Source organism: Mus caroli, chromosome 12, assembly GCF_900094665.2.
Source record: "Mus caroli chromosome 12, CAROLI_EIJ_v1.1, whole genome shotgun sequence".
Taxonomy (NCBI): domain Eukaryota; kingdom Metazoa; phylum Chordata; class Mammalia; order Rodentia; family Muridae; genus Mus; species Mus caroli.
Window position 1 is genome coordinate 85,727,984 of NC_034581.1, and position 5,879 is coordinate 85,733,862.

Sequence of the window (5,879 nt, forward strand, 5' to 3'; positions counted from 1 at the left end):
TCAGGATCATCACAGCTACAAAGAGAGTGAGGACCCATTGCTCGCCTGCATCTGTTAGCCAGAAACCACAAGAACAATTCCAGAATGAAGGCGCTTGTGGCAGCCAAGACCATGCATGTGGCTCCTGGAACTTAGAGTCCTTTGAATTGTTTGTATTGTTCTCTCCTGAATCATTCAGAAGGATTTCCAGTTTTTAGCTGTGAGGACCACAAGCCCAGAATCCTCTTGGCCCCAAGCAGATGGCCAACATCCTTTGAGTAAATTATTTATTGCAAGAGTGATTTGTTTCCTCCCTTTATGTGGGAAACCTGTGGTATTTGTAATGGAAGCTTACTATGACAGCCTAATGCTATTGGCTTGAGAAGAGTGGAGTATGGAAGCATTTCTTTCAACCATCAGACATAATTCCTAACTTTCCACTCCCAGAATATTATTTATCCATGCCCATAGTACTTTAAATACTTTTTTACATGTTTAATACCAAGCTTCCATGATCTCCATCTTTTATTTTTCAACATTTATCTGCCATATTTTAAAATTGTGGATTTTTAAAATCTGGAAGTGCTGGACCATGTAGAAGGTGAAGATGTGCGTTTCCATTTTCATTAGAAAACACATCCTGTCATACGCACAGTGATAACATGATAACCTTGACATAGCATTGGGTTTTTGATAGAAAAAACTTATAAAATGAGAATCTCCAAAATTTTGAACACTAAAATGTATAGGTCATTAATTTCCCTTAAGTAAACTATTGGTAATTTTAAGTAATGTTTTGTTAGATTTTTTTTATGTATTAGATCAGGTCAAAGAAAGTAAATATTGGGTGTTTATCAGATGATTGCTGAATATTGGCATATGCCTGTGTGGCAATCTTGAATTCAAAAAAAAATGTTGAAAGACATTCAGGTGTGCATAATGAAACTGGGGCACTCCCTTCTGTGCTACTGAAGCACCTTTAGATGTGTACAGACAAGACATCCATCACTTCGTGGTGATAAGCAGTGGTCCCTCACCCAGCAATTGTGTGTGTGTGTGTGTGTGTGTGTGTGTGTGTGTGTGTGTGTGAGAGAGAGAGAGAGAGAGAGAGAGAGAGAGAGAGAGAGAGAGAGAGAGANGAGAGAGAGAGAGAGAGAGAGAGAGAGAGAGAGAGAGAGAGAGAGAGAGAGAGAGGAATAAAGTTTATTGAAGTTTCTGTCAATATGTACATATGATACACGGTAAATAACAGAGGCAGGCCCCCCATCCAACTGGTTCCCCACGCTTATTGCTTCCCTCCTGCTCCCGCAGACTCATTAAAAATCACTGTGTAAAGACAGGTAATAACTGCTGCTGAGGTTTGCCCTGCCCACTCCCACCTAAGATGCAAACTAAAAGCCCTGGGCCCTCCCTGCCATTTCCCCACCCTGAGGCCAGTTCTGGTTCTGCGTGTTAACACTGTGCTATCTTGCCCCACCTCCCCTGATAAAGGAAGTGGGATGGGTTGTTTTCTGGCAACCTCCCCCAACCCCCAAATCTGTCCAAGGGGGCAGACAGGCCCTTGAAAGAAGCCAGAGTTGGGGATGTGAGATTGTAAGAGGGACATGGATAAGAGGGAGTACCAAAAAATGGAAGACTGAGTCAACCAGCAATTCTACATCTTCTTTGACACACCTTAATTTCCCAAAAAAAAAGAAACAAAACCAAAACACACTATCATTCCTCCATTTACACAGGATTGACAACTGGAAGTTTGCTTTAACTCATGTCCCTTGTCAACATATCACCACTTTTAAAGTGCCTATGGGAATTTCTTTGCTGCTATTATTTTGTTTGAAGCCCTTTTAATTTCACCCTGGACCACTTCAGTCATCTCCTGTATGGGGATATTCTCTTACTTATTCACTCTGTAATTCATTATGACATCATCACCATACTAATACTTGCTCATGAAATATTTTTTTAGCCAGAGTCTTTCTGTTTAGCTCTGATGGTCCTGGGTTTTCTATGTAGACCAGGCTAGCCTCAAACTCTCAGAGACTCCTAAGATTAAAAGCATGTACTACCATGCCTGCCAAAACCACTCAGGATTCTCATCTGAGTGCTGTATAAAATTATGTAACACATATAAAATAACTACAATCCCTAAAATATGTCAATTATCAAAACTGTATTTTTGCAAGAATTCTATCTGCAAGCCATTATTCACACAAGAGTTGGGATGTATGATGTGTTGATGTATGTCCTATAGAGAAGTTTTGTTCTTGGATGCTGGACATTTCTAAAAGGAAATAGCACCATGTGGTTCATTTTGATCTACAGGGAACAACAAACTGGTAGTAATGGCTCTGAGCTCCCAGGATAATTCTCCTATTTTGTAAATACAAAACTCTACAGATGCTAATCTAATGAACAAACCCAGCACACAGTCTTAATTTTTTCCATGTGCTTTTCTTCACTTGAAAAAAAAAAGCTGTTTAAATTTAAGAAATTGCCTAATAAAAAGGCAACACCATATGAGAGTGTTTGTCACAAAATCTAGCCATGAAAGTAAATATTTGAAAACATTAATACCACTTGAAGACCTTAAATAAATATGAATACTAACAACCAAGGAAGTTTAGCTGTAGGCATGTATTATATGAAAAATGATGCCCAGTTTATTCCTCCACTTTGCTCAGTCACCAAAACTACAGTGGAAAATATTGTGGGAGTTTAACTTCCTGGCAGACGGCACAGTGACTTACCATAAGCACCTCCAGAGCTCTAGCTCAGGAGGAATACTCAGAGAGGACACAGAACCACCCTTTAAGGCACATTCCTCATGCATTATATCAAAGATCCATGTAGTTTTGTGTCATTGATAACAAAATAAATAAGGTCAATAACCAAAGCTGAGTATCATGTATTGTCTGACTTCTACTTACTTCCAACTGTATGCTTTGGCCTGAGGAGCATTATGCTTCGTCTCTATTCCTTAAAGACTCTGACCCCAAAATGTACCTTATTTAACCATCGGACCACATACACTGCTGATGTCTATGGGCTCCTTGGCCCCATCGGGTAAGAAGTAGAGTAGCTGTCCTGACAAGGCCAAAGGACACAAATCACTGGGGTAATCCTGCTGCTACCCAGTTGGAACATGAGATACACATGAATGTATCCTGATGGTTTCTTGCCCAATTATTAATTTAATTTGTCTAGTATACTAGCATGGGGCTCAGAAGAGAATATGATAATTTATTTTAGAATTCATGGGGATAAAATTATTGGGGTCATGTCATCAGGAAACTAAGTGCAGTAGAAATGAGATGGATATGAAGGGAGTAATATATGCTATCTCTAAACTTGGGCTCAACAGCAGGAGTGGAGGTGAATCTACCTATGCTACTTCTTCTACTCCTTCCCATAAGTGGAAAGAGAAGATCCTGGAAAATCTTCCATCCAAAATGTGTGTCCACTGAGCACTGCAGCAGATACATATTGGTAAATGTAGAAAAGTGGTCCTCTCAAGATGGAATTTTCCACTCAGCTATAAGCACTTTGGTGCCTAGCTTCATTTATGAGAAGGCTCCTTGTCCAAAACCATGACCTTCCCATGCAGTTAATATTTGATGACCTGAGTAAGCATTGACATAAAATCTTGGCCATCTTGGCCCAATTGGGACAACTTTAGTGTAAAGTGCTATTTCAAAAAAGATCTTTTTAATTGAAATAGAATTATCTATGTCTTCCCTTCCCTTTGCTCTTTCCAACACTTACCATGTATCTTCTGTCTTACTCTTGTCCTACATTCATGGTCTCTATTTCATTAATTGGTGTGTGTGTGTGTGTGTGTGTATGTGTGTGTGTGTATAAAATGTTAATTGCATGTATGTACATGATTTCAGATCTGGCCACTTGGAGAGCTCTCCTTTGAAAATACTTTTTTCCCTTGCTCTCAGCATGCATTAGTTGCCTGCAGATCTTTTCCTGTGGTTAAATCTCATAAGATTCTTTCCATGCATGTTACCGCCTATTGTTGTCATCCGCCTACTGTTGTCATCCGCCTACTGTTGTCATCCGCCTACTGTTGTCATCCGCCTACTGTTGTCATCTGCCTACTGTTGTCATCCTTGTTCAGGCTTTGTTTAGGCAGCCATGTTGCTGAGAATTAACAGTGTAGCTTCTTTGGCATTTTTAGGTGAACAATCTCATAGATAAGAAAAACAAACAGCATCAGATCTTTAGATGCTTAGATTCCAGCACAAAATGTAAACATGAACATCTAAGACAATATGACTCTTCCAGAAGCCAGCAACCCCATTGTAGTAGACCTAAGAAAAGCAATTTAGCTAAACACAAGGCAAATACATTCACACACAGACATGTGCACACGTACACACACACACATGCAAACCCCCCAAAAATTAATCAATTTGAGCCTATCAGAGTTCACAGAGACTGAACCACCAACCAGGGAGCCTTCATGGGACAGAACCAGGCTGTCCAGACATACGGTACAGTTGTATAGCTTGATCTTCTTATGGGACTCCTAATAATGGGAGCAGGAGCTAGCTATCTCTGACTCTGTTGCCTGCCTTGAAGTCCTTTCCCCCCAACCCCCAACTAAGTTGCCTTTTCTAGTCTTAATAGAGGAGGAGCCTAGTCTTACTGTAACTTGATATGGCTTGTTTATATCCACCAGGGACAGTCCTTTTAGGAAGAGAATTAATATTTTATATTAATTTATATTAATGTAATATATTAATTTATATTACATCAGGGACAGTCCTTTTAGGAAGAGAAACAAAGAACAAATAAATGGAAGAGGGGGAGACTAGGAGGAGAGGACAGACGGGAAACTGCAGTGAGTATATAAAATAAATAAAGTTAAAACAAAATGGAAAAAAAGAGAAGAAAGGAAGTGGTAAGTGGGTAGTGAAAATGTGATAGATCTTCACAGTGTATTATTATTCAGCTCTTAAGAAAATAGAAACTATGAGGTTGGCAGGTAAATTTATGGAGCTAGAAGCCATCATCCTCAGTAAGGGAAAACAGACCCAGAAAGACAAACATTGAATGTTATCTCTTATGTATGGATGCTAGCTTTCAATCATTTGATATGTGTGCTACAATCTAAATGCCTACAGAGGTTAGGAAACTCATAACAGAAGAGAGGAAGAATAAAGTCTCTGAAAGAAAGGGAAATAGACTCTTTCCTTTCGCTGCTGCGGCCGCAGCCATGAGTATGCTCAGTCTACAGAAGAGGCTTGCCTCTAGTGTCCTCCGCTGCGGGCGGGGGTGGGGGGGTGGGGGGGAGGTCTGGTTGGATCCCAATGAAACCAATGAAATCGCCAATGCCAACTCCCGTCAGCAGATCAGGAAGCTGATCAAAGATGGGCTGATCATCCGCAAGCCTGTGACTGTCCATTCCTGGGCTCGTTGCCGGAAAAACACCCTGGCCCGACGGAAGGGCAGGCATATGGGCATAGGGAAGAGGAAGGGTACTGCCAATGCTCCAATGCTCGGATGCCCGAGAAGGTGACCTGGATGAGAAGGATGAAGATCCTGCGCCGGCTTCTCAGGAGATACCGGGAATCCAAGAAGACTGACTGCCATATGTATCAGAGCCTGTCCCTGAAGGTCAAAGGGAATGTGTTCAGAAACAAGCGCATCCTCATGGAGCACATCCACAAGCTGAAGGCGGACAAGGCCCGCAAGAAGCTCCTGGCTGACCAGGCTGAGGCTCGCAGGTCTAAGACCAAGGAAGCATGAAAGCACCGGGAGGAGCACCTCCAGGCCAAGAAGGAAGAGATCATCAAGACTCTGTCCAAGGAGGAGGAGACCAAGAAATAAAGCTTCCTTCATCTCTGTACATAGCGGCCTGGCTGTGGCCTCATGTGGATCAGTCTTTAAAA

At 41.4% G+C, this 5,879-nt stretch overlaps 1 pseudogene across 1 annotated transcript; it reads left to right on the plus strand.

Moving 5' to 3' along the window:
- The first annotated feature begins 5,187 nt into the window (after positions 1 to 5,187).
- LOC110307226 lies at positions 5,188 to 5,817 on the plus strand (annotated as a pseudogene). The gene has a single exon (XR_002379369.1). The product of XR_002379369.1 is annotated as a 60S ribosomal protein L19 pseudogene (transcript).
- The last annotated feature ends 62 nt before the right edge of the window (positions 5,818 to 5,879 follow it).